Genomic DNA, 27,873 nt, shown 5'->3' with positions numbered 1-27,873 from the left:
TCATTATTTTTTAAGTAGAGTCATAACCCTTTTGTATTATGTAGAAGCAAACAATAATCGATATTCAGAGAGTTGGTGCAATATATCTGCACCAAGAATGAAGGAGGAAACCAGAGACTGAGAAAAGAGGAGAGAAGAAGCAGGTGCAGAATACGAACAGGTGTTTCACAGAGGCCAAAGAAACCAGGAATGGAAGCAGACACAGAGATATGTAAGCATCATTTAGATGCGGGAGTCAGGCACAGGGATCCACACACAGAAGAGAATGTTGCAGAAGGATCGTGGATTGATGTGACACCAGAGCATAGGGAAGGACACAGGACCACCTGCAGTGGCTGGGGACATGGGTAGTTGGGAGAATGGCCCACAAATGCTGCAAACAGGTAATTTTCCCTCAGTACTCCCTGGGGAGAGAGACACAGTTGCTATGCTTCCCCACCTGAACCAGCTACATAATTCTACCTCTGGAGCCTTGTGCGGAGTTTCCGTCAACCATACACCATACACAATGAGCTATAAATATTTAGCTCTGTGCCCCCAGGGAATCCATAGCTCAGTGGGATGAGTTATTCATGTTTATGTGGAAAAAAATGTTCAGCGCCTCACAGTGCTCAAGTCCCCAGGTTCAAGCTCATTGTGTAGAAGTTCCTATATACTTAGTTTACTTCTGATTAATATTTGGCAACAATTTTATCTCCATTTTAGACTGTTCGTTTCTTGAGGTAGTTGTGGTGGTGGTGGTTCTGCAGATTGAACCAAGGACTTTGTATATTCTAGGCAAGCACTTCTTCACTGAGCTATAGCCCCAGCCTGGATTGATCATTTCTCTGTGAGGATAATAGGAAAATAAAAGGAGGAGAAAGATAACCAGGGACCGGGTATATAAAACAGTCACTGGACTTGGTGGCTCACACTGCAATCCCATGTCTTGCTCCTCTGTTACCGTGTTCGAACATTGAACAAAAGCCACATGGGGAAGGAAAGGGTTTGTTTGGCTTACGGGTTTCAGCCCATCACTGAGGGATCCATGGTAGGAAGTCCAGGCAGGAACTGAAGCAGAAACCATGAAAGAGCATTGTTTACTGGCATGCTCCCTCAGCTCAACATTGGCTTTTTTACACAGCCTGGACCATCTGTTGGATGGAGACACTGCCCACAGTGAGATGGGTCCTTTAACATCAATCAGTAATCAAGAGGTGCCCCCCAGGATGCCCACCAGCTGACCTGAGGGCAGCAGTTCCGCAGCTGAAGTTTCTTTTCCCCAGTGACACTAGTTTGTGTAAAGTTAACAGAACTAACCAGGGCATCCCAGGATGTGAGGAGCAAAGGCAGAGGATTGCCGTTTGAGGCCAGACTGCACTACACAGGAAGTTACAGAACAACCTGGGCTACAGAAACAGGAGAGGAAGAGGTGGGGGAGTTTCTAAAGCAGACAGTAGGGGGGTCTCTTCTGCATCCATATTTAGAAGAAAGGATCACAAACTGCGTGGGGGTCGCAACACTGTGGCACAGTTGTAAGAAAGAGAACACAGAACTTAGAGTCACTAAATCCTGTTCACTTAAGACAGAAAGACAGGAGTGCTCCTTATGCAGGCCAAGGTGCTTACCTTACCTCTCAAAATGTGGAAGGATCTACAACGTAACTTTGACGTGGACATTATTACCTAGGGAATAGTTTTTATCTACAGTGTTCCTAAGCTAGAACATTCCACTCTTCCATTGCTTAGTTTGCTCACCGAAGACAGACAGACAGACAGACAGACAGACAGACAGACAGACACACACACACACACACACATATCCATTTTTTGGCTTTCCTTTCTTCCTAATTCCACATGTTGTATTATGTATCAACCATCCTCACTCCTCAAGTACCCAACTCATCTTTTAGAACTGAACACAGCTTGTGGGGTATACCTGTAACCCCAGGACTCAGGAGACCCAGGTATGATGATTATGAGTTTGAGGTTAGCCTGGGCTACATAGTAGAAACTGCCTCAAAAAAAGAAAGAAGAAAGACAGAAAGAGAGAGACAGAGAGAGAGAGAGACAGAGAGAGAGAGAGAGAGAGAGAGAGAGAGAGGAGAGAGATGGCTCAGCAGTTAAGAGCACATTGGCTGCTCTTCCAGAGGTTCTGAGTTCAATAACCAACAGCCACAAGGTGGCTTGATGAGATATGGTGCTCTCTTCTGACCTATGTGCAAGCAGAACACTGAATTTCCTTTGAAATATATATATTTCCTTTGAAAAACACTTATTTGAAAAATACCTTTAAGTATTTCCTTGGCACATGTTTATGATTTGTTATCTATGTGACTGTGTTCCTATAGGCACATGAGTATAGATTCCTGTGGAGGCCAGAGAAAGACTTTGGAATCTTTGGAGCTGAAGTTCCAAACAACTATGAGCCCCCTTGTGTGGCTGCTGGGAACTGAACTTGGGTCCTTTGCAAGAACAGCAAGCCATCTTTACTGCTGAGCCATCTGTCCATACACCTCCTTTAGTATTTTATATTGCTATCGTGAATCACTTACATTTTGAAATGTGTTTATTCAGTTCGTCTGTCTCCCAAGCAGATCTGAAGCTCTTAAAGTCTGTGCCATACAAGCTGGTTGCGAGCTGCAGTCTCTTCAAGCAGATCTGAAGATCTTACAAGATGGTGGTAGCGAGCTGCGGTCTCTTCGCTCTCCTGGCAGCTCCATTAATATTTTATTTCTACCCCTGCTCATTTCTGAACTAATGGCTGTGGTTTTATGCTACGGTAGGCAGGCAAAAGTGGAAGTTTTCAATGTCTCCTTTTTATTTCTAAAGTAGTTTAAACTGTGCTGTTGGCTCCTAACTTGAACAATCTGCTCCCTCCCCCTTCCTTCTTCAATTTCCCATCAGACTGGAAGAGAGAACCAAAGGCACCATGTCTTTAGTTTTATAAAACATAGACCTGAGTCTAGAAACCCAAAGAAGAAATGCTTTGACAGTGTGGCATGTCCCTCCAACTGCATCCCTGGCACCTCTCTTCTGTGCAGACAGCCATGTGTCCTTAGAGGTAAGGACAGGGAGGAGATGGCAGGATGTCTGAGAAGGTGACAGTCATCAGCTTTCCATGGTGACCTCGTTGATTGCAGTAGAGCAGACAGGACAGCCATGATTCCCCAGTAGAGCAGACAGGACAGTCATGAGTCCCCAGTAGAGCAGACAGGACAGTCATGAGTCCCCAGTAGAGCAGACAGGACAGTCATGATTCCCCAGGAAATGATGGCCACTGTGAATACAGGAACTGTAGGTTCAGGCTTGGATACTCCAGCCAGAGCACTGTGAGGATTTTCATTCTTAAAGCCAATTGTTTGCAGAGTGCCATCACTGAGACAGGCATCAGGAGTGACCACAGGTTTAAAGAGCTGAGGGCAAAGCATCCAGAACACAACTGGCTCTAAGCTGAAAGTCTGGGTTATTGGCCCTGGTTTGTACCATCTGTAGTGCTTTGGGACAATGGTCTTGTACTCTGTAAAGATTTGTCACTTGTATTGGTTTAATAAAACACCGATTGGCCAGTAGCCAGGCAGGAAGTATAGGCGGGGTGACCAGACTAGGAGAATTCTGGGAAGAGGAAAGGCTCAGTCTGCAGTCATCACCCAGACCAAGAGGATGCAAGATGAGAATGCCTCACTGATAAAAGGTACCAAGCCACGTGGCAAACACAGACAAGAATTATGGGTTAATGTAAGATGTAGGAGGTAGTTAATAAGCAAGCCTGAGCTAATAGGCCAACTGGTTTATAATTAATGTAGGTCTCTGTGTGTTTCTTTGGGACTGAACGGCTGTGGGACCGACCAGGTGGGACAGATACCTCTGTCAGCAGCGGAGCCTTGAATCTGCTGCATTACTGGAAAAGCAGCAGGGTGACAGCATTACCTTAGCAAGCAGGGACTCGGGGTCAGGCGGAAGCATCAGTCTAGGTGAAGGAAGACTGACCAGAGTAGGTATGAGAGGAAGCAGGAGGGGGCAGTGCCACCATTGAGGGAAGAGCTTGGCAAAGGGACAGAGGGCCTCTAGCATGGTGGGAGATGCAATTTTGTGTTGCATTTAGGACCCCATGGGTGTTGTAGAATATTAGTTAAAGATGTGTTACATTCCTGGGCGGTGGTGGCACATGTCTCTAATCCCAGCTCTCAGGAGGCAGAGGCAGTGGATCTCTGTGAGTTCAAGGACAGCCTGGTCTATGGAGCGAGTTCCAGGACAGGCTCCAAAACTAGAGAAACCTTGACCTTGACTCAACCCCTCCACAAAAAAAAAAAAAAAAAAAAAAAAAAAAAAAAAAAAAAAAAAAAAAAAAAAGAAAGAAAGAAATAAAGAAAAAAAAGAAAAAAGATTTGTTACATTTGTTTGTGCCATGGAACATTTGTTTAATGATATAAATATGTGTTGCATTCTTTCATGTTACATTTGTTTAACTCTGTGAAGCTGTGTTACTTTGCCTGTCTAAAACACCTGGTTGTTCTAATAAAGACTTGAATCACCAAGAGCAAGGCAGGAGAAAGGATAGGTAGGGGTGGCAGCCAGAGAGAATAAATGGAAGGTGAAATCTGGGGATCTAGGAGCAAAAGAAGGAGGAGGAGGAAACCACTGGTTAGTCGCGGAGCTACACAGCAAGTCACAGAGTAAAGAAGTAAAGAAGGGTTTACATAAAAAGAGAAAGATAAAAGCTCAGAGGCAAAAGGTAGATGGGATAAGAAAAGCTGGCAAGAAACAAGCCAACCTAAGGCTAGGCATCCATAGGAAATAAGCCTCCGTGTATTTATTTGGGAGCCCGGGGGCAGACCCTCAAAGAGCAAAGAGTAAAAACAAACAACAAACCAACTACACGTTGGTGAGGGTTTCAGCAGAGGGAAAAAGTCGGAAGTCAGAGAGTTGTAGAAGAGTGGACATTGGAAAGGGAAGTGCGTACATCTCAGCCCTCAGAACTCTGCTGAGGCCAGAGGTCCTAAGAACCAGGCCAGGTTGGTTGGCATAACAAGTCTGTGTTTAAAAAATACAGACACCCCAGAAGTGAGATGCAGTCGTAGTCAGAGTTGAGGGTCACAGGTTGATTAGCTGGGGCCCTGCAGAAATGAGATGGGACCAATCTGAATGTCAGTTCCCTTAGAAATGTTCACAGACAGCAGAACCATTTTAAACCAAGCATCTGGGTAATCTATGGTCCAGGGATGCTGACACATAAAATTAATCTTCACTGGCATTGAATTGAATTTAGATTTATTTGAAAAATATTTGGCATAGTGTGTGTAATGTAATTGATTTTTACAGAACCTTAAATTGAATATAGAATTTAATTCCTTGACAAGGCAAGAAATCAGAACCCTCTCTATTAATGAATGAGTCTGTGTAGAAGCCAAAACTATTGGGAAAAATTAAAAAATAAAGAGCCAGGAATGGGGGTGCTCACCTCTAATGCCAGCACCTGGGCAGTCCAGGCAGGAGGACTGTGAACTTGACCTAGCTTGGATGACACAGTAAGACTGGCCTGGGCTGCACAGTAGGACCGTTGAGTTCAAGGATAGACTGGTCTACATGGCAGGGTTCTGGCCAGCAAGGGCTGCATTGTGAAATCCTGTCTCAAGAAGGGAACAGAAGCAAAGGCTTAGTGGTTAAGAATATTTGCTCCTCTAGCAGAGGTCCAAGGTTAGGTCCCACCCCCACATGGCATCCCACAATCTGCTACTCTAGTTCCAAGGGGTCTGGCATTCTCTTGTGGCCCCCCAGATCACCAGGCACACAGTGCACACACATACATGTAGGCAAGCACACATGCCCCTAATATAAAGAAATAAATAAACCTAGAAAAGAAAGGGTGGGTTGTGTTTGCAGTTGTTTTATTTGCTATTGCTTCATTCTATGTTGCATTAGGAGCGGCGGGGCTGCGTCCCCGGCACCCGGCCACCCGCATGGCTAGCTTATGCCCAGAAATAATTAAACGGAAACTGTATTCTTTCAAACACTGCCTGGCCAGGCTAGTTCCAGCCTCTTATTGGCTAGCTCTTACATATTGTTCTAGCCCATTTCTAATATTCTGTGTAGCCCACGAGCTGGCTTACCAGAGAGGATCTTAACCTGCGTCTGTCTGGAGTGGGAGAATCATGGCGACTCCTCGACTCAGCTTCTTTCTCCCAGAATTCTCTTCTGTATACTCCGCCTACCTAATTTTCTATCCAATACAATGGGCCAAGGCAGTTTCTTTATTATAATTAACCAATGTCCTTCCTCCATCAATTCTACTTCTCACTTCCTGAAAGTCACAGAAGTTCCATGGAAAAGAGACTTTATTTCTAGACATAACAGATGCCACGGGGAAAGGAACAACAACAACAACAACACCCCACCAAATATCAGCCATAGATCCAGAGAAAAGCTAGCTCAGCATCTCACAGATGCTTCCCAAATAGAATACCATCCTCAAGACAGATCGTTTCCAAATTAGTGGGGGTGTGATATGCATAGCTGAATCCAGCAGGCAATTGTGAAGAGAACAATATGTTTTCTAGTCTTAGCACAACATATAGGAAAGAAATATGAGCAAATAGTTAGCTGTATGAATATTTGAACATTGCAACAACAGAGAGTAGCCTGTGTTAAGATCATTGATAATTCAGAATATTCTATCCATTCATTACATTAATGTATTTTATTAAAGCTGTAGTCATTCCTAACTGCTTATCAACATTTTTCTACTATGAGTAAAAAGCTTTTATAATGTAAAGGAGTGTTACCAAAACAGGAATAGTGAAAGCCGGGCAGTGGTGGTGCACTCCTTTAATTCCGGCACTTGGGGGGCAGAGGCAGGCGAATCTGTGCCTGGTCCACAGAGCAAGTTCTAGAATAGCCAAGGTTACAGAGAAACACTGTCTCCAAAAAACAAATGTGTGTGTGTGTGTGTGTGTGTGTGTGTGAGAGAGAGAGAGAGAGAGAGAGAGAGAGAGAGAGAGAGAGAGAGAATATATAATATAGGAAGTCAAACTGATGGAGCTTGGTAATGGATTCCATGGAGGGAGTGAGAGAAAACTGAAGTGTCATGAATGTGGCCTCGTGAGGTTTCTGAGTGAAACAGTGGCCCAGGAAACCTGGAAGGATAGAGTGGAGCACACACTTCATAGACAGGTCTGGGCATCGTTTGCGGTTGCCATAGCGTCTGCCTGCACTAGAGCCGAGTAGAGTGCTCCAGTATCGTCTACCTGGGGCTGGTATACCATTCACTAGTTCAGAATGTGAACACAGAATTGCACTGACTCTATGACCCCTCCTCCCTCTTATCTTTTTAGCATGATTAGCAGGCATTGAGCAGGTGGGGAATATGGCACACTTGGGAGTGTTTGCTAGCACAGGAAGGCTTGCTTGAAACAGGTGCACACCTGTAAGGTCAGCTCTTTGCAGGCTGGGCAGGTGGACTGGGAAAGTTTCAAGTCAACTAGGGCTACCTATGGAGACCTTGTTTCAAAAAAAAAAAAGAAAAAGAAAAAGAAAAAAAAGAAAAGGAAAAGAAAAGAAAACCCAAATTCCTAGATTTTTCTAGATTTTTTTCTTGTTTAGAGATGTCTGGCTGACTTTTTCCTTCTAGCCAGCAGATGGCAGTGTTTTATCTTCTTTAAGTATTTGTAATCACAGCTTTTGTTTTGGATCCTCCATGAAAAAACAAGGGCTTTTGAGAGTTCACCTTACATTCTTTAATCCCAAACTCCCTTAAACTCCTGCTCAATTTGCCTTTTACTTGTTTGGTGCAAACAATTGCTACTAGTTTTGTAAACAGGAAACCCTGCTTTTGTTTCTTCGTTTGTTTGTTTTGTCTTGTGATTTCTCTGGGTAACAGCTCTAGCTATCCAGCTCTTGTAGACCAGGGTGGTCTTGAACTCACAGAGATCCTCCTGCCTCTGCCTCCTGAGTGCTGGGATTAAAGGTGTGCACCGACACCACCCAGCTTTCTCTCTCTCTCCTCTCTCTCTCTCTCTCTCTCTCTCTCTCTCTCTCTCTCTTTTTGACAAATTTACAGTGTGAGGCTCAGGTTGGCCTCCAGTTCTTACCACCACAATTATTTTCTTTAATTTTATTTCTTAACATTTTTTTTCTGAAAAAGTCAATGATTCCCAGAAATTTCAACAATACAGTTCCATGTATTTAATTGCAGAGGGCAGAGTTAAAGATTTGATTGGTTTTCCTTTCCCATCAGAAAGATGAACCCCTTCAACTGGAAAGTCTCTGACTGCTGTCTCATTCCCAAGGTACATTGTGTATTGACAGCCTTTAATAATTTTTCCCCTGTAACTGTTTGATGTGTGAAGTAAATCCAGCACACATACAGCTAACTTGCACCCGTGAACACACCACAACAACAGTGGTTTTGAAGTTCTCTGCTCTTCATAACGCCTTCAAGACAAATGAATAAATGGGAAATCAACATACAGACGGCCTTGAGCTCTGCGGAGCAAGTCCGAGCCTTTCGTCTCAAAAGCACAAACAAGGAGAAAAGATTGAGAGACTTGAGCTGTATGCAGGAATGAGATCCCCTTCAAGGCAGTCTCCACAATATCCCATTTCTGTTACCATCATGACCGTTATGATACACAAGAGCAAAACCGTGTTCCGTTTCCATTCCCTCCTGAGGTCTTGTTACTCCAAAGCTTATAGAAGCGCAAACAGAAACAATATAGCAACCTACAAGTCCCCCAAACAAAAGGAACGCTCCAGTACCTCCTCTGAATGTATGTACAAGAACAACAGAAAATGCCTCTAATTGGAACTTTCCAAAAGCATTTCTCCCCAATTAGAGTCAGTAATGACTCTAAATGGCACTGTCTCGGGGACAGCTCATCAGTTAATTATAAGGAGCCCTCGAAATTGAGGAGGGAAGAATGATACTCAGTTTTGATCAGTGCAGATAAATATGGCTTGTCATTATTCACTCGATATTTTAGACAGTCCATCAGAGGAAAACAAAGAACAAAAATAATTGTCTTTAAAAAGAACAGAGATTATGAGAATAAAACTGAACATTTACTTAACTCTGTCTTCTTGTCTGGGGTGTTTTTTTCCCCCCAACACTCCGTTCATACAATCCCTGGAGACACCCATTTGCTTGCCCAGTTTCTCTTCCATCTGGTTCCTCTAAACAAGGGGAAACAATGGTAATTCCATTGTTGTAGCTAATAACCTGGGAAAATGGAAATACATTTTAAATATAATAGTTACATAATTTAACATATAAGTAAAATGTGAATGTCAAAGGTTAAAGCCTGCATAATTTTTGTCTTCTAACATCTGTAGTACTCTATGTTCCAGTAACATCTTAAAATTAGAGCATTTACTTGATATATACACTGTATATAATGTATACATATATGTATATATATAATCCCATCAGCTAAAATTTAAACTAATTCTTCTGTCTTATAAATATAAAAGAAGCTATTGTAAAAATAACAATTTTTCAGCTTAATGTTTATCTTAACAGTTTTCAGAATTATCATTTAAAACGTTCTTCCCTCCTCATGTATTTTTTATGATTATTTTTCTCCATCTTCTTTCTCTTGTGCTTTGCGTGTTTGTGTTCATGGAGTTTCTGGTCACCACGGATGTGTGGCTTTTGCTTGCTGTCAGGCGAAGCCTCTCAACTGCTCCTGTCTACGGCCACCTCCTCGGTGACCTGGAGTTAGGAAGCAGACTCCCGATGCAGAACTGTTTAGAAATAGCCCTTCAGCTTCCCCTATCCCCTAAGGAGTTTGCTGCACATGCCTAGAACTCCTTCCATCTGGCCTCCGCACAAAGGGCTTATGCCACTTTAACACAAGGCTTTGTTTTATGAGGAGTTCATCTGAGGGAATACGTAGGACACAACAGTCACGTTGCTGGAGAACCTGCTCTGACCAGTTTTTTTTTTTTTTTTTTTTTAAATACTTAAACTCAAGATGACAGAAACTACATTTGGCTGACGACAAAGACCAAGGAAGGTAAGGGCTGTGATGTTGACAGATCTGAAGCCGAGCTGAGGAAAAGCCACTGCCACGGCTCTTTCCTGGCCATCCTTACAATTCCTGTGTTTGGATGGCTTCAGCAGAACAAGGGTAGGTGGCTACATGGATGCGTGTGCACTAGAATAAAACCTTTGTGAGCCTGACTGGAAGACAGCAACTTTATAGCAATCTTAGCCTTTTCAACAGAAAACGTATGTAATTAGTGGACTAATGACTTAACTTTCATACATTGTTTTCCTTCCAATGTACACCAAGAATTCGCAAACCTCTTATTTAAGCTGAAAATCTTCCTTTTAAAAATGCATGGTGGGCTCCGTGTTGGCTCAACTGAATTTTCTCCTCCCAAGTGGCCGCACCATCCCACAGCTCTTCNTCCCCCCCCCCCCCCCCCCCCCCGCACTCCCCGTCTTAAGATTCGAGGATTTTGTGGTACTTTTGTCTAATGCTAGATTGGAGAAACTAAATCTAAAGAGTAAACACCAAAGGGTCACAAGGGAAAGAGAGCAGCAACAAGGAAATATAAGCAGGCATACCCCTCCCCCACACAGCGACTTGACTTTTAATGATTCATTTAAAACTGTTACAGAGTGCTACAGCAAAGACTATTTGGGTCCCCCACCCCGCGTCCTCCCCTTTCCTGCCTCCTTCATCCTCTATCCCCACCCCCCTCTCACCCTGCAGCCCTAGCACAGGCCTTTCAGGCCTGGCTCTCCACACCTGGATAAGGTATATTCCGCTGCCATCAGGCACCTACAAAAGGCAGCAGGAACTGTGACCCCCCACAGATGAGTTCTGGGTTTGCCAGTGGTGCTGAATCTTTGGGTTTAGTGAGGAAATCATTACAACGGAATCCACTTCCAAACACAAACTGGCTTTAAAAAAAAAAAAAAAAAGGAAACAGCAAGTCCAAATTGCTTCGTTTTTCTTAGAGGAAATCCTGAAACTGCTGTAGATTGCAGCGTTGGAAAAACAAGCTCATGTTTCCAGTTTCTGTAAAGCGCCACTTCCCCACTCTGAGCTGTTCGAAGGAGTTCAAGCATTCATGCTGACTCAGTTTGTCCCCGCTGCCAGAACAGAAGCGTGACCCGAATGGTCTGCTGGGTTGACTAGGAGCAGAGACAAGCTGATGTCTGCTTAGCTGTTTTAGGTTTAACAATACATATTACTAGGTCCAGACATTGTGTTGGTCAGATCTATAGATCTATGGCGGTATAAATAAATAATGCATCTTTCCAGAAAGAAAGGGCAAACCTAAAACCTCTGCTGATGGTCTCAAGGTCACTGACCCAGGACAACCCTAGAGACTGGGCACATAACTCCTGATCCCGAGCCCCCCGGGAGAAGGTGGGGGGTTCGAGGCCGCGTGGTGGAAGAGCTAGCGTGGGCAGTTCTTTTATACTCCAGCTGGAGTAAAACGAACGCAGGCTTGCGTGTTGTCATCGCTGGTGACAGCATCCAGCCAGGGGTGTAGGGGTTCGGGGGTGCTCAGCGGTCCTTTCTCGGTAGGGTCTCCCGAGACGCCCGCGGAGAGGGAGGGCGAGCACCGCGCGGGCTGGGGAAGGGGGATGGACCCGGGGAGCCCCGAAGCCAGGGCGAGGGGCGCGGACCCCGTGTGTGCTCGCACCCCGGGGATGCGGGAAAGCGGGAGCGGCGGCAGGGAGGGGAGGAAGTAGGAAAGAGGAAGGAAAGGCGGGAGGGGCCGGAGTCCCCGGGCGGCTGCAATTTCTGCGGCCGGCCTGGTGGGAGGAGCGGGAGGAGCGGGAGGAGGATCCCGAGCCGTCCGTCAGCCAGCCGGCGCGGGAGGTGGAGAGAGCGGGAGGAGGAGGAGGATTAAAGATGGCCACCAGCAGCTGCGGGAGACGGCCACCAGCCCTCACTTTCCGGGATGTTGCCCGCGGCCCGGCCCGGCCTTGATGGAGAGCAGCAGCCGGTGCAGCGCCGAGGCTGAGGCGGCGGCGGCGGCGGGGACCCGGCGAGGGAGAAGACGCGGCGGAGCAGGGACCCGGGCCGGAGAAGGGAGCAGCGGCGGCGGCGGCGGCGTCGCTGCTCCGGCCGCCTAGCGCGGCTGTCGCCTGGCGGCCCCGGCCCCGCAGCTCGCGGACTGCAGCGGGCGCTCGGCCCCGGCCCGGCCTGGGAGGGTTCCCGGGCCCCGCATCCAGGCTCGCCGGTCCGCGGTGAGTGCTGCTCGCCCGCTCGCCCGTCCGCGGGGCGCTTTGTTCCTGCGGGGCGGAGGCGCTGTCCGCGCGGCCCCGCGCTCGCCGCCGGGCACAGGCCGCGGCCCAGCCGCTCCCCCACCCGCGTCCTCCGCCGGGCCTGGAGAGGGCGCCGTTGGCGTCGGGTCCCCGGCCGGCGGACGGAGGGGCAGGCGGGGGCGTAACCTGTCGGCGTCCCGGGAACGGGGTCCCCTCCCCCCCCGGGCGGACCCTCCGGGTGACCATTCCTAGATTCCCCCCACCCCCCTCCTCCGCCAGGGCGCCGCGGAGCGCGGCCTCCATCCCTCGGGTGCCGTCTCCAGGGCCGCGGGCCTCTCCTGGCTCATCCCTCTGCGCCCTGAGCTGGAAACCCTTCCCCGTGGAAAGGACCTAGGATGCTTCTGTCCTGCATCGGGGATGTGGTGGCATCACCAACATCCGCGGTGATGGCGGGGTTTAAAAGGCAGCGGTGACCTTTCCGATCGGTTGCATCGGAGGTGCTGCGTTCCCATTGATTTTTGACGATTTGTGTCCAAGAGACCGATTCTGAGATCTTCCTCCATAGACATAATGGGATAAAATCAGATCTAGCATGTTTACCATAAGCATGGATTTTCAGTGCCTCAACGGTGGCTAAGTGTTTTCTGTGGGAAAATGGTGCTTATGCATATGAAAAACCATTTTCGTTCACTAATAGTCATGGTCGGTCAATACCAAGTGGTTATTATGTTGTCTGAAAAACCAACAAAACAGAAAAACAAAACCTTGTGCATCGAGACAGCATATTTCCAGGCTGGTATCCGTCAGGCAGATTTAGATCAATCAGTTTTCACAATCAAGACGTTTAAGAAGTAAAAAAACAAAACAACCCAAGAAATGCTGATATACAGAGAAACTGGATGTAGTGTTAGTGTATAGGTTTAGTAAAAATCTGCCTTTAAAAAGAAAAACAAAAGCTCACGGGACCCTGCAATGTAAGGATTTAGCTTGATATGCTTTTATGTTTAAAAAAAAATCCGTTTTCCTTTAGGTTTGGAAACTCATGGTGTTTGAAATCAGTATTGTGTATGATAATACTTAGAACACAGCTCTGCCTCAAGCAAGTAGAAATACAGGTTTTGAAATAGTTTCTTTTCCTTAGTTGAAATCCATTCCTGTAAAAATATGCTCCTAACAAAATTTCTGCATGAATGTGGTATGAGTTAGGATCATGAGGTTCTGAAGTTACTGGAAAAATATGAAAGCAAGTTAAACGGTAGTGCAGTATTCCAGTGTCTGTCAGATTCTCTGAGCCTTCTCAGCTCCACTAGCCTGTTTACACCGGCATTCTCAGCACCTCTAATGTGGTTCATTCAGCTGGGTCTTGGAATTTCCACAAATTATCCTCAGAAAGCAGCATTTGCTAGTGCTCCCCCCCCCATTTTATATGGGACCACAACAATTCTGAACAACTGGACATACTAGTTAAGGAATATCTGCCTGGGTGTGTGGCCCACACCTGTTCTCCCAGTGCTTGGGAGGCTGAGGCACGAGAAACAGCTAAGCTTAGTTTCAAGCCGGTCTGAGCAACACATGTGACGCTACCTCAGAAAAATAAAAATGAATGTATGTGTCTGCCTTCCCACCTGATCGCGTCTAATGTCTGTGATTGAGCGAATAGCAGTAGGTTTTCATGCGTTCTCATGCAGAGGTTAGGAAAACGTTGATCCCATTGTACAGATGGGCAGTTAGGCGATTTTGAAGGTCTAGTACCCAAATGGTCTAAATTTAGAGGCAGTGAGGACAGTTGATAGATGGTTGCTTTTTGTTTTGATTTTTCGAGACAAGAGTTTCTCTGTGTAACAGTCCTAGCTGTCCTGGAACTCTCTCTGTAGACCAGGCTGGCCTTGAACTCACAGAGATCCACCTGCGTCTGACTCCCAAGAGCTGGGATTAAAGGTGTGTGCCACCACTGCCCAGCCCCAGCTGATAGATGTTAAAATGAGTAACTGATGTTTTAGGACATCAATTAGGAGTGGAAACATCTGAAGAGGATCATAACATGGCCGACTGGAGCCACAGGCTGTAGGCTTGCAGTAGAAAGGGCTCCGTGGTAGGGACCCTGCTTGGGTGACCCCGTGTGTGCCCTGCTCTGGGGTCACACTCAGAGGCCATTCCTGTAGCATCCTTCCCAGGATCAGGTACCCTCTGGTTTGAGTGTTGTCCATGATCACCCATTCACCTTCCCCCTGTGTTTTCATGTTCTTTTCCATTTCTTTCGTGTATAGATCTGTTAATCTGGTGTTTGCACAGATCCCGGCCCCCTTCTGTATGTCTTATGCATGTCTTATCCATAATATAATTCACAAATTAATGACATGGCTAGTTTTTTTTTTTTTTTTTTCCTGGTTGGGTTTACTTAGGTATCGTCTTCCTGCAGTGAGGTTTTACTTGTATGTCCAGCCTGTCTCTGTTATAGACAAGCTGAACCTTCCACCACCCCTTTCGTGCCTCGCTGCTGTTAGCCCTCAACCCTGGCAGCCATCAGTGTCTTCTGTGGAACACCATCCAGATGCCTACAGAATGCTGCCTTTTGTGTCTTCGTGCATTCGGCATAATGCCTGTGTCACCCAGCGGTGGGACAGTCTTGGCTGGCAAATGCTAACAGCCTACTCTCCCAAACAAAACAAAACAAAACAAGACAAAAGACAAGCCAACCCTGACTTGGGACATTTGGTGGTTACTGTAGTGTAATAATTGCCATAGCCTATTCTAAGCCTCATAAACCAATGTGGCAAAGTCGTAACAGTTCAACCAAGGGTGCTGTTCGGCTGGTACCAACCAGATCCAGCATATGCTGAGTTTCCGTTTCTGCCCGGTACCATGACTTTGGAGCATGGTCCCCATTTTGTCCATTCATGATTAATGGACATTTGAGTTCTCCATTTTGGTTAATTATGAATGGAGATGTTTTGAACTTCGGCAGGCAGGTCTGCTTGTCTTGACTGAGTATGCAGAGGTGGGACTCTAAGGTCCTATCTAAGTATCAACGCACTTTTATCTAACTATCAAACTGTTTTCCAAAACGACCATACCTTCTGCATTCCTACCCACGATGTGGTAGTTTACCATTGTCAGCACTAGTTATTGGCCAGTCTTTTTTTAGCCCTTCCTTGTGTGTATATTATGTGCTAATATGTTTGTTTACATTTTGCCTTAGTTCTTATTTTCAGGAGTAGTTGAGACAACAGGAAGTTTAGGATGGACATTTCACACAGTACCTTTTTGCGTAGCTGTCTTAGCTATGGTCTCGCTTTGATAAGTTATCAAGGCTGTTTCTCGGGTGACTTAGTATGTACTTCATCTTTCATGTTGTGAAATTAGCTTTTAGTAAAGAGATCACTACCAAATTTTCTTTTACTCAGGCTTGAAAAAATTCTCAGGTACTGCTTGGGTTTCAGTTCAGTTTTCCCTTGAAGAGATTTCACTGCTGTGTTTTAAGGCTCATTGGACTGATTGCTTACAGTTCTAACGCTAAAGCTTGGTGTGATCCCTGCTATTGGGAGGTGGAGGTAGGAGGACCAGAAGTTTAAGGCTAGCCTCAGCTAAGTGGCGAGTTCGAGGGCAGTGAAAGGGTTGGGTTGGATTATGTATATTCCTTATAAGCATTTAAATTTTAAGAGTATTTCAATTTAATTACGTTGTACACACGTGTACAGATTCCCTCAGAAATCAGAGGCCTGGGATTCCCTTGGGTTGGTGTTGTAGGCGGTTGTGAGCCTCATGCTGTGGGTGCTGGGAATTGAACTCAGGTACTCTGAACAGAGGTATGTGCCCTTAACTGTTGAGCCACCTCTCCAACCCCTGAGCATTTAAGTTTCAGTAGTAAAATGCATTCTTTATTTTTAGAATACTATGTCATCAGTTAGGAATGGATTATAAGAAGCGGTAGCCAGAACTTTATTGGCAGTTTTATCAGATTACTAGAATAATCATACCCATAGTCTGAGGACCTGCAGTGTGAAACGTGCTTCTGTAACCTCGTCTTTTCGCTCATTAATTCGTGCCTTTGTTACACTCAGAACAAGCATCTCGTGCACGTTGCTTGCACAGTAGTTGTCAGGGCAGAGCTTAGAGGTGAGTGAAGGAGACCGCTGGACAGGGCCTTGCCTAAATGATGGCCTGGGGTATATGAGGTGGGGAGTCCCAAGAACTCAGACTTCACCTTGGTCAGGACTTCCTACAAGAACCAGTGTCTACCTGGAGACACCCAGGGTATAAGCAGGTGACTTTGGGGTGTCAGCAGACATGCAGACACGCACAGTGGAGGAAGACTGAATAGCCATGCTATTTTCGAGTTCTGCTGTCATTGCCCAGTCTCACCCATACTTAGGGTGGCCAGTAGAAGTGCTTGAGGAGGGAGGGGAAGTAGGAAGGAGGTGGGGAAGGAGAAGAAAAAAAGGAAAAAAGGACGGAAGGAAGGAAGGGATGGAGTGAGTGAGTCCTTGAGAAAGAACTTGAGAAAATGCCAAACAGTAAATGTGCTCTGTTATTGAGTTGTCATGTTGATAGTCTTCTGTCATGGGGACATTTATAGAATGGATACATTTATTTGTGTAGACTTTGATCTCAGGTTTTGTAAAAAATGTTAGTATAGGAATAACTTTGGCATCCCTTTTAAATATATATTCTTAGTTAAGTATATTTGGTATTTATTGTTATCATTTATTGTGTTTTCTGTTAAACACTTTATCAACATGGAAAGCTCTGATTCTGTGATGGTACAAGATTGTATTTAGTTCTTCTGGTAGAGCAACAGATTTGATGCCCAGGTGTGTGTGTGTGTGTGTGTGTGTGTGTGTGTGTGTGTGTGAGAGAGAGAGAGAGAGAGAGAGAGAGAGAGAGAGAGCGCGAGAGAGAGCGCGAGAGAGAGCGCGAGAGAGCGAGCTTTTTCTCCTTTTGAGCATGGTCTCCCTACAATTCCTGTGCTCAAGTGATTCCCCCTGTGTTCCTCCTGATAGGTAGGATTACGCTCAGGCAGCAATGTTTTTCCTGATTGTTCCACCTCTAACTGCCATTTAAATAAAACAAACCAGCCCACAGCAGACTGCTGAGTTCTAGATCTGTGTATTAATATTCAGCTGCTGGTGCTCAGGCCTGTCCTCTTCAGCGTGTCTGACACTTCTCGGATGCCTTCTCCCTCAAGTGTGTCCACCTTGCCTGCCCGTTTAGCTCGGGAGCTTCAGCTCCTGCGCCATAACCAGGTTGAGACCCCGGAATCCTCAGCCATGCCTCGGTATCCCTCAGGCCCACATTGACAGAAGCCTCAGATCTGATGGCTTTTCTCGTCTAAATATTCTCCCCCTCAGCCTCTTTCTCATCCCCCAAGCTGGTTTTCAGCCTGTCTGTCTCTGAAGTGTTACAGAGATCCTGTAATGATCTGAGCTCCATCCTCCCCCTTGCCCATAGATGCCCCTTATGCCCTTCCCGCACTGAATTCTGTCTCTGCCAATCCTGGAAACTAGGAACTTGCAGACTTTCAGTTATTTTCCCTGCATAGAACCCTTGAATCTCCAGAGTTAGTATCAGATTTCTGTGGAAGCAGTTGGACCTGGTGAAGACAAAGGTCCTTGGGACCTGCCCCTGCTTCCCCAGTCCTGTCTCTGCCAGCCATTTTTTGGTTCAGTTTACAAAGTAGCACCAAGGGCAAGCCGAGTGTCTGCCGTGCACACTGCAAGGGGGCAGAGTGCTCTCACTCAGCTCAGAAAGGGATGTGTGGAGCGCTGATAACAAGCGCGTGCTGTTGTAGCTACGTGGATAGTGACATAACACTTCTGGATTCCCCTGCAGTGTTCAGCTTAGCTGGCCAGTCCGTATCCCTGGAGTGCTGAGTGCCGTGGAGGAACAGACTGGGTTCAAAGGGCAACGGCAGGACTGGGCACCATGTGAGTGGGGTTGCCGTTAACTGTGTGAGAGAGCCTCTCCGGAAGAGAGGAAATCTGGAGCAGCTGAGAGGAAAACTAGCTCTGAGAGGAGATCTAGTGCCGAGGCTTGGTATGGGAGGTCGCGGGCAGGGAGAAAGAAAGGCTGGCTGCGGAGAGGCCGGAGGGGAGCCGCAGTCCCTGTCCTTGCGGAGGGACTTTGAGCTCTAGGCTCAGGAACTTTTTCCCCATGTTGCATTTCACATTCTCCGCCAGGACAGAGGTGCATTCCGGCTTCCACCTGAAAGTTCAGAGGCCAGTCCACCCGCTCTGGCCCCTGTGCCCCCTGAGCTCCCATGCTGTACTTACTCTCCTTCTTAGGCCGGTGGCTTTGTGGGCAGAGGACGAGGCCTGAGTTTCTGTCTTCAGTTTGAGTTCCTGTTTCAGTGGTTTCGTGTTCGTGAAATTGTGGAATTGCTGAAAATGGGATTCCTTGTTGATACCTGGGCAGTAGATACCCAGCCACACTGCCGTGACTCATAGCTCCTATGGATGCGGCCTGTGCCGCACACTGAGGATCTGATGTGGTGAGCCTGGACTGCATTTCTCTACGATGGACTTGCAGACCTTATTCCAGCGCTGATGCCACTCTCAAGAGATGCCACACACTATGCAGGTGACCCATAGGGAAGGAATTAACTCCAAGCTAAGTGCGGGGGTTCATTACAGAGGGCTTGGCTCACCCCTTCTCTTCTTTGCCTTTCTTTAGCAGGGATTTTTTTTTTCAAGTTAATTTTTTATGGCTTCATTTGTGTTTATGTGCAAATATTGACAGGTCTAGAATATAAATTCTGTATACAACTTGAAATATGGTCTTGCAGAATTTTAAATATCTAGCAACATTTTTGTGCAACCAGTGGTGGTATTTCTTACGGTTTCATCTGACTGAACAGAGAATTGCCCTGTAGTTTGTTTACTCGGCCCTGTTGGTTTAGGACTTTGGTGGGGTGGTTTTTTGAGTCTAGATGTCTTAGATTCCATTAGAGACCTTTCAGCTCTGGAACATTCTAGTGTCATCCTGGACATTCAACTGTTTGCTACCTGTAATTTTAAGTGCCCTGACCCTTAATCCTCAGACTTCCAAAGCCCTGAAGTTCCTGCTTGTGTTTGGAACTTCTGGGGAAGGACACAGGGAGGGAGACCTAAGAACTGATTCTGCAGAGGCTCAAAGTCTGGAGGCAGAACACTTAATATTTGTTAGTAATATGAGTCTTTCCTACATTAATGTCTAACCAAGAGGCATCATGTCCAGTAGGTCGAACGCAATAGCTCATAAATGCTGGATTATTGATCTTCTGTATTGTGTTATATTTTGACCATCTAAGCTATAGATTTCGCTAATGGCTCTTTTAACATTGTTTGGATTTTGGTGTTTCTGCCTGGACAGGGTCTTGACTTTATTTCCCTGTCAGAGTGGTCATATGTGCACTTGAGGTTTTCCAATAAAAGATGGGATTTTTTTTTTTCAGTTTAAACTTCAGCCTCCTAGAATTCATTTTTAGCTTGGCTTCCATTGTGCGCCAGTGTGTTGGTGGGTGTGGTGTGGTTTTACACTGTGCTAAGGCCGCTAGTGGTTTCTGTGTTATTGTTCTGCGATGTCCCACAAAGGAACATTGTGTCGATGAGAAGCTGCTGTACTCCAGCAAGCTCAGGACTTAAACTGATCTCCAGCGTACAGAGAGCTGGCTTAGACAGGATGCAGTTAGGCCTCTGGTGAGACTGCAAGCTGAGATTCGCAACTTCCAATCACCTCGACATGTGGAAGGCACGGAAGGTGTAAAGAGCGGTTCCTACCATTTGGATGTCAGAGAACATTTTCCAAAGGCATTTCTCTGACCCTCCTGTGGCCTGGCCTCTCAAGCTTTCTTCTGGTACTACTGTGACAGGACAGTGCCCAAGCCAAGGAGAGAGGCTTCCAACTCTACAAGTCCACAGAGCTGTGTTCCCACGTCCAGGTCACCTAGCCTGTCCAGCCTCTCTTCCATTCCTTTCCATCCCAGGTTCTTGACTTAATACTGACAACTGAACTCTTTCACACTGTCCCTTGGTTTGCTTTCCTCAGTTTCTTAAGCCTTTGATACTTCCGTGTACGAGGAGCTCACAGGACGAGGTAGTTTCTGACATACAGTAGGTATGTGCTCAACACATAATGACCCGTACATGCCTGGTAATGATCTGTGCATGCCTGGCACCAGACTGGCCCAACTTCTTCCTGTGTGATGGTTCCTCCTGACCTTTCCCCTCAGTTCTTTAGCTGGTTTGGACTTTGAGGAAGCCTACCATTGGAAGAGGAAAGAAGAGTGTGGTACGTGGCCTTCATTTATTTAGCCCATTAGGAAGTTAGGCCCAGCGGTTTTGTGTTGCCTGCTGTTTTCGCCTGCTGTAGCTATTCTGTGTATGTAAATCGCATATGAGTTAGGAAGTGTTGCAAGAATTCCTACAACTGTATTTTCTCGACCTATGAAAATTGTTTAGTATATTTTAAGCACAAGTTTGGACAAACGCTTTACCTGTTTTAATTTCACTGAACCTTTGTTAATTTTGTGTTTATTACCTTATTGATTGTCCTGAAGTATTTACAAGTTGCAGAGAGAGAGAGAGAAAGAGAGAGAGAGAGAGCAAGAGAGCGAGCAGTCTCTTGTTCCTGTCACCCGGCTAACAGCCGAGTGCTAATAACAACTTGTGCAGTTGTAGGAAAGCAGCTTGCGTTTTATTATGAATAGTGTCCGATGAGTACAGAAATGTCGATGTTTCGCCCCCATCCCCCCTTCTACAGACAGCTACTGAAGGGGTTTCTTTCCTATGTTTTCTACAATAGTCATGTAAAACTTTAATTACATGGCATTTTTCACAATTCTGCTTTATTATTAAGACTTCCTCTTTTAATAAGTACTAAATTGGCTTACTGGGTACTTTCATTTCTAATTTGTAACAGAGTACAGAGGAAGAAGAACTCAGTCGTCAGTCAGGGATATTTAGTGTCAGTATGCCCATGCTCGGTGTAGAGGAGCTTTTGGGGAAGGAAGGATGTTCATAGTGCATTCAGATGAATCGATAAAGAGCACTGTCCTACATAGGGCAGGGCAGCACAATGTTGCCTTTTAAACACAACATAGGCAAAAGTTGATTTTCATTAAATAGTTGAGTAAAATGTACATAATAATATCACTGTAAAAGTATAAAAGTCTTAGGAAAATAAATGTTAAAGGCTTGGGATTTATCTCACTTGGTAGATTCTTGTGTAGCATGCACAAGGCCCAGGGTTATAGCCTCTTGCACACGGCGTGGTGTAGCTCGTCCCTAATTCCAGCCTGGGGGAGGTTGAGATGAGAGGCTCGGAAGTCCATGATTAGCAACATTAGCAGTTGAAGACATCCTGGGCTCCTCTTAGGAGTTCTGCGGCTTCACTTTGTGGGCATGCCTTACACGGTTCTTTTTTCTGTTCCTCCTAGAAATCACTTGGTAAATTTATAATCAGTTTTCTTTGACTGAAGTCTCAGTATCTCTGACTCCTAATTCTACGTTCTTTCCCTGTGATAATTGCTTACAGAACACAGGATTGGGTGATCTAGATGCCAGATGTCTTATCTGTTCCAGGAGACAGGGTCTCCCTCTAGAGCACAGACTGTCTCTGCCTATGAGTGCTGGCACGTGCAGGCTTCACCACTATGTCTGACTGAGATGGCAAATGTCATACTAAAGTAGATAAGGTATAATAAAAAAACTTAACTTATTTTTAGAATAATTGTTGTTTACAGATTGCCTGATAATTTTGTGTAGCTTGATTTATTTCTGCAGCATGCACTGATTAAATTAAAAGCAAAAGGGATCTTCCTTGCTGCCTGGGATGCCGCAATCCTTAATGGTAAATTCTGTGATTCTTTCCTGAGTGTTCACCAATAGAGATGTCAGGACGAGATTGTGCTGCCCACACTTTTATAGCGCAGTGGAGACAGGAGAGGGAATGATTACCGGGTGTGTGCAGAAGTTCTGTGGACACTTCCTGAGTTGCGAGCGTACCGCCATTGATGTGATGAGGAGAACCCTAGCGTGATACTTGGTCTGAATGACAGAGGAGTGAAAGAATTTCCTTGGTAAAAACTGTAAGTTTACTTACACCAGGATTACAGCAATCAGAAGTTAGAGGGTTTTACTGTCTGATCCAGGGGAGGCTTAGGGCAGGTACCCTAAAACTCAAGGAACAGAAGTGACGTAATAGGCTTGGAAAAAAAGCTTTTACCATGAAAACCTTACTTTTGCTTTTGAAACATTGTATAACTAGGTCATCATAAAATTGTACGAAATAGTATTTCCTAGCATGGATTGCTTTTTAAAAATAAGTCTATTGTAATAAGGCACATGCATGATGTCACAGGAGACACACACTACGACAGCTACTGTATGGAGCAGTATTACCATCTCACACAGCCATTTTGGTTTTGCTTTTAACTTTTTGTTTTCTTAATTTTAACATTTGTGTATCTGTGGTACTGTGTGAGGGTGTGTATGTGTGTGCAAACACATGTGTACATAGATGGAAGTTCATGTACAGACCTGAGGTCAGCACTGTGTATCTTCCTCAATTGCTCCCCACCTTTTGTTCTGAGACAGACTCTCATTGAGCCTGCAGCTCTCGGATTCAGCTGGACTGCTGACCAGCGAGCCCCGGACTCCCTAGCTCTGCCTCCCCAGCACTGAGAGTGCAGGACCCTTCTTAACGTGGGTCCTGGCGATTGACTCGTGCTTAAATGGCAGGCACTTTAGTGACACAACCATCAGCTTTCATTTTATGAGAGTGAAGAACAGCTGAGATCTGGTCATTTAGCGAGACCCTCAACACAGTATAACTTTATTACTGCGATCTTTATGTAGTTAGAACCCTAGACTTCATTATGACCCATCTTTGAATCCTTTGACCTCCGTCTTCCCATTTCCTACCCCCCCTCCATCCTGTAGCTGCCATTTGTTCTCCACCTCTGTGTGTTTAATCTTTTTATTTATTTATTTACCTTTTTTTTTTTGAGATTTTGCATGTAAATGAAATCCTGCATTATTCTTCCTCTTTCTGTGTCTGGTTAGTTTTCTTAAAATAATGCCCATCAGCTTTCTCCATGTTGTGGCAAATGGCAAGATCTCCTCTTTTAGGACTGAATAATGGATGTGTAGATAGGTACTTAGCTTGGGTAGATGGGTGTCTTATCAGTTTTTTTAAAAATTTACTCTGGCATCAACAGACACTGAGATACTTTCTTATCTGTGGTAACGTTGCAGTGAACATACAGACCTTTGTGACGTTGTTCATGTCTGTGGTAACATGTGGTGAACATACAGACCTTTGTGACGTCACTCGTATCTGTGGTAACATGCAGTGAACATCCAGACCTTTGTGACATCATTCATGTCTGTGGTAACGTTGTGAGGTCATCTCAGTTCTTTATATAAAATCTAAAGGTGCTCTAGTTCTTTATAATGGTATATAGTATTTGATTTAACTTATACACAACTGTAGATTACATAAAATACCTAAAATAAAGCACTTAACACCATAGAAACACTAAGTAAATGCTCCCTGTCCCGTAGTATTTAGGAGAGTATTACAAGAAAGTTTACAAAGTTTTTACATGTTCGTTGTAGACACTTTGCATATTTTGTGGTGCCAGATATTGAGTCCAAGGTCTCGTACATCTAGGGAGGCCATCTGCCATGGACCCATGTGCTGGGCAGCCCCATCCCCTCTCTTCATGATTTCCATCCTTGGATGCAGAGCCTACAGATTATATTCTAGGTTATGCCCTGTAAGGTGACACAGTCTATTGGGTAGATGACAGATGTGTGTTGAGTATTTCATTTGATTTGTCAAACTTCATCATGAATTAGATTATTTGTGTCTTTGGCCAAAATGAAAATTGGTATATTGCTGGTTTTTTGTTTTTAATTTCAGAAGTTCCAGTGGTTGCAGTGTTTTTATTTCTTTTAGGTCAAGTAGCACTGAAAGAATCTCAGGACTTTACGGAATGTGGGATTGCTGAGGTGGCTGTCAGTGGCCTGCTTGAATGTCTGGGGTAAAAGGACAGAGCTTGGGTGTGTGGCAGGTGACAGAAAGCAGGAGAGGGCAAATGGATTCTTCCTGTGTGATGGGGTGAACTGCCGTGGGTCAGTCAGAGTAGATGCCAGAGGGGACCTAGCCTAGCCTGAAGCATATCCTCCAAAACTATGAAGAACAAAAATCTTTGGAGTTAGTATTAGTTGTGCAACTAGTGCTGATGGGAATTGTATCATAATATCCTCTGTGTTCCCCACCTCCCTCTCCTCAGAGACCGAGATTCACATCTGAGTCACCGGAGTAAATAAGCTGGGTGTCGCCCAGCTTCTCGGGTTACATAAGCATACATGGGCTAGCATAGGTGGCTATACCCGCTCAGAAGGAGGGGGAAGGCACGGCAGCTGCTGAAGATGCTCCATGGCCCAGGCGGTCACTGGCATGCGCAGTGTGGTTGGGGCAGGCTAGGGCGAAAGTGCCCGTTGCAGTCCTTGAGCTGGTGCACTGTCCTGTGTTCGTTAGCCTAGATGAGCAGTGTCGTTTACGAGAGATGCCGACGTGGTGTGGGTTTCCATATAGTTTGAGATTTTCTCTCCTATCTTCCCTCTGCTCTGCTTGGGATCGACCCTGAGGCTGGACACGGGAGGGACGTCCCATAATGAACGTTTCTTTTACAAAATGTTGACGGCTGTTTACTGGTATTGGGAAGTTGTTAGAAGGAGTTCTGGCCTCTGGCCTCTGCTTTTAGCAGTGTTGCTGATAGCCAGCTTAGTGTAGCCCGGAGTGTAACTCTCACTGTGCCTGCGAGTCACCTGGCTGAGGAGAAGAGCTCCTTTAAGAAGCACAATTTTAACGGGGAACACTGTTGGCACCCCAGCATCTGACTGTTACATAGGCGTTCATAGTGCCGAGTGTGCTTTAGAGTTAAGAATAATTTGAGTTTTGTCAGAGCTCGGAAATCTCCCTCCATAGTCTGGAGGTAGGTGATGCCCCTGTTTGTGCTCCCTCCTTCAGTTTCCTTCTTGCGCCTTTTTTTTTTTTTTTTTTTGTAAATCAATTTGAGACAAACTGGAATCTCCTGGGAGAAGGCCCTCAGCTGAGGAGCTGTCTCCTTCAGGTGGGCCTGTGGGCAAGTCCGTGGGAAATGTTTTTGATTAATGATTTTTAACTGCCCAGCTCACTGAGTGGTCCTGAGCTGGGCGAGGAACGGGGCTGAGCAAGCTGTGGAGAGCAAGCCAGTAAGCAGCATTCTGGTGTGGAATGACCTCTGCTTCAGCTCCTACCTTGAGCTGCCTCAGCTTCCCTCAGTGAGGCCCTACCCAGATGAGTGAGTGGTAAAGAGGACTTTGACCACGCAAGTATTAAACACAGGATTAGAGTGTGGAAAAAGCACAGTACAGGGTCTCGGCCCTGGAGACCTAACTGGGCCAATGCTGGGAAGAAGGCATGAGAGTCACACGTGGGAAAGCGGGAACTGGGTGGGCTGTGCAGGCACTGACGTAGGACTCTCCCTGTATTTATCTGCAGTTATCACGTGAAGGAAGGCTAGCTTGTCTCTCTGGGAGGTCTCTGTAGGGGACCAGTCTCAGGCTGCGAACACCAGGGAAGAGGAAGCTGAGGTTAAAGCTCTCTGCACACTCTGTCAACATTTGTCAGCATTTGGGCTGGGGAAAGTTCTGCCATTTCCCCCAAACCTGACCCGGGAAGGCCTTGGGGCCCTGGTCATGGCCGGGCTCATGTCAAACACTACACAGGCACCCAGGTCAGGACTTCATCTGCTCCCCACAGGAAAACATAGGAATATAAGATTCAGTGACAAATCCTGGCTGGATGAGAGAGTGTGCCGGGCAAATCCGTGCTGTGAGGGGCATCTTGCAGTGAATCTGTAGGGAACTGCTTTGGATGTGGTCTCAGGACTCACTCCACACAGCACTTCTGAGCACAGGTTCCTCCCTGGTGGTTAGCTGCGTTGTAGGCCGAGTGGCACACTTTTTCTGCCACCTGAGTCTTCTTCCCCCCCCCCCAGCACGTCTTTATTAAATGCCCACTTCATATGCTGAAAAATATGAAGTGGGAAGATGCTGCTTCCTGCTCGCGAGCTTGCGTCTGCCAGTCCAGGTTTGGAGGAATTTCCTGTGCCAGAGGACCTGCTCCTGAGTGTCCTTGGCTTCCTGCCTCACTGCCTTTGGAATTCCCAATTCAGCCTGTTAGCTTGTTGTCCTGCAACTCTGGCCTCACAGGGCCTCCGGCAAATCCACATGCTGCCTCCCCCCCAATCTTGGCCCCTTGTATTTATTGCTTATACAGAAGAGGACCTCATTTGCGGGTTTGTTCTTTAGGTGGGTATCAAACTTGTAAAGAAAGCCAGTCACTAGAACATCTAAAGTGAGACTGTACTCATAAGAAAATAGAATTTTGATGAATCAGTAGGAATCCCATTTGAAGACTCTAATGGACTGAGAAGTATCATAAATTTTATTTATTTATTTGGGGCAGGGTCTCATTATGTAGCCTGTCTGGCCTGGATGAAATTCTGTTTGTGGACCAGGCTGGCCTCAGTCCCACAGAAGCCCACCTGCCCCTGCCTCCAGAGTGCTCGGATTAAAGGCGTGCTCCTCCATGCTGGACTTTCAGTACTGGTTGCAAGAGACATTGATTTATGTGGTCAAATAAATACATTATCTTATTGTTCTGTTTTACACTGTCTGTTCTGTGTTAAGATCTCTGCTAAAACTTGGGAACCAGATGGTCATCTCAATATTCTATAGTAAAATCATTTTACAAAATGCAATTCAGTCATTCATATTTTTCTCTCTCTCCTCAATCTCTCTCACACACAGACACACACACACACACGACTTTTCTCTATAGTTACAGACTGTAGTCTGGTGATTGAAAGATAAAACTTGGCATGGAAATATCCAGCAACACTTCTTGTATTATGGTATTGTTTTATGGTAGTATGTCAGGTTCATACCATTTAAGATTTTTTTCTTTTCCTTTCTGTTTATCTTTTCTGTTTACTATCTGTCAGATTTTATTAAAGCTTCTTTGTATTTGCTATTGGCCAGGACTCAGGAAGTTTTGGATCTGGGAAGATGGCTGGTGTTAGATTGGATGGGCTAGACCAAGAGATGTGAGCTCCAGCCAGTATAGCCGAGCAAGGGCTCAAGGGAATTTTTGGAGGCCATGCCAGAGGCAGAACACCTGAGAGCACCCCACCCAGCTTCTTGTTCTTGAGAATTCAGGTGACGACACATGGATTCTGTGATAGGGACTTGTGGATCCCTCATGCATGAGCAGAAGCTTTGCTGTGTTCAGGACCTGGATGGGTGGCCTTCAGCTAGCTCTCTCTGTGGGCCCTGGGCTCTGGATAGTGGCTTGCTACCATTCCTTAAGATTGGGAGTGGTGTTTGAAAGTAGTTCTGGTCTTAGGAAGTATCTAGACAGGGACCAGGCTAGGGACTGCCAAAAACATAGAAGCAGAAGTTTATTTCTTATAACTTAGCTGAGATAGGGCTAAGGTGGTGAACGAGGAGAGGATGGCTATACCAGAAAGATCTAGAAACCCTGGTTGTCCATCCTGGGGAGCATGCCGTGGGGGTGGGGTAGAAGCAGGGTTAGTTTGACATTCTTTCATGTAAAATGCCTTTTCAGGGTAAAAACACG

The 27,873-nt window shown here is 45.8% G+C and overlaps 1 protein-coding gene and 1 long non-coding RNA gene across 9 annotated transcripts in view; one reads left to right on the top strand and one right to left on the bottom strand.

Annotated features, from left to right (window-relative positions):
- Positions 1-6,318, bottom strand: part of LOC126509689 (uncharacterized) — a 101,980-nt gene extending 95,662 nt beyond the window's left edge. The window contains exons 1-3 of the long non-coding RNA XR_007594229.1: positions 6,089-6,318; positions 5,440-5,608; positions 2,534-3,258 (exon numbers count right to left, since the gene is read on the bottom strand). This is a non-coding gene — a long non-coding RNA (uncharacterized lncRNA). The remainder of the gene's footprint in view (positions 1-2,533; positions 3,259-5,439; positions 5,609-6,088) is intronic.
- A 5,543-nt stretch (positions 6,319-11,861) lies between these two features.
- Positions 11,862-27,873, top strand: part of Wdfy3 (WD repeat and FYVE domain containing 3) — a 225,497-nt gene continuing 209,485 nt past the window's right edge. For all 8 annotated transcript variants that reach the window (XM_050155577.1, XM_050155582.1, XM_050155580.1 and 5 more), the window contains exon 1: positions 11,862-12,186. The gene's annotated coding sequence lies outside the window, so the exon portion shown is untranslated. The remainder of the gene's footprint in view (positions 12,187-27,873) is intronic.

The sequence above is a fragment of the Alexandromys fortis genome, unplaced genomic scaffold (genome assembly GCF_014885135.2).
Source record: "Alexandromys fortis isolate MF-2015 unplaced genomic scaffold, M_Fortis_MF-2015_v1.1 scaffold_87, whole genome shotgun sequence".
NCBI lineage: Eukaryota > Metazoa > Chordata > Mammalia > Rodentia > Cricetidae > Alexandromys > Alexandromys fortis.
Note: the sequence above shows the minus strand (reverse complement) of the source record. Positions and strands in the feature narration are given on the sequence as shown.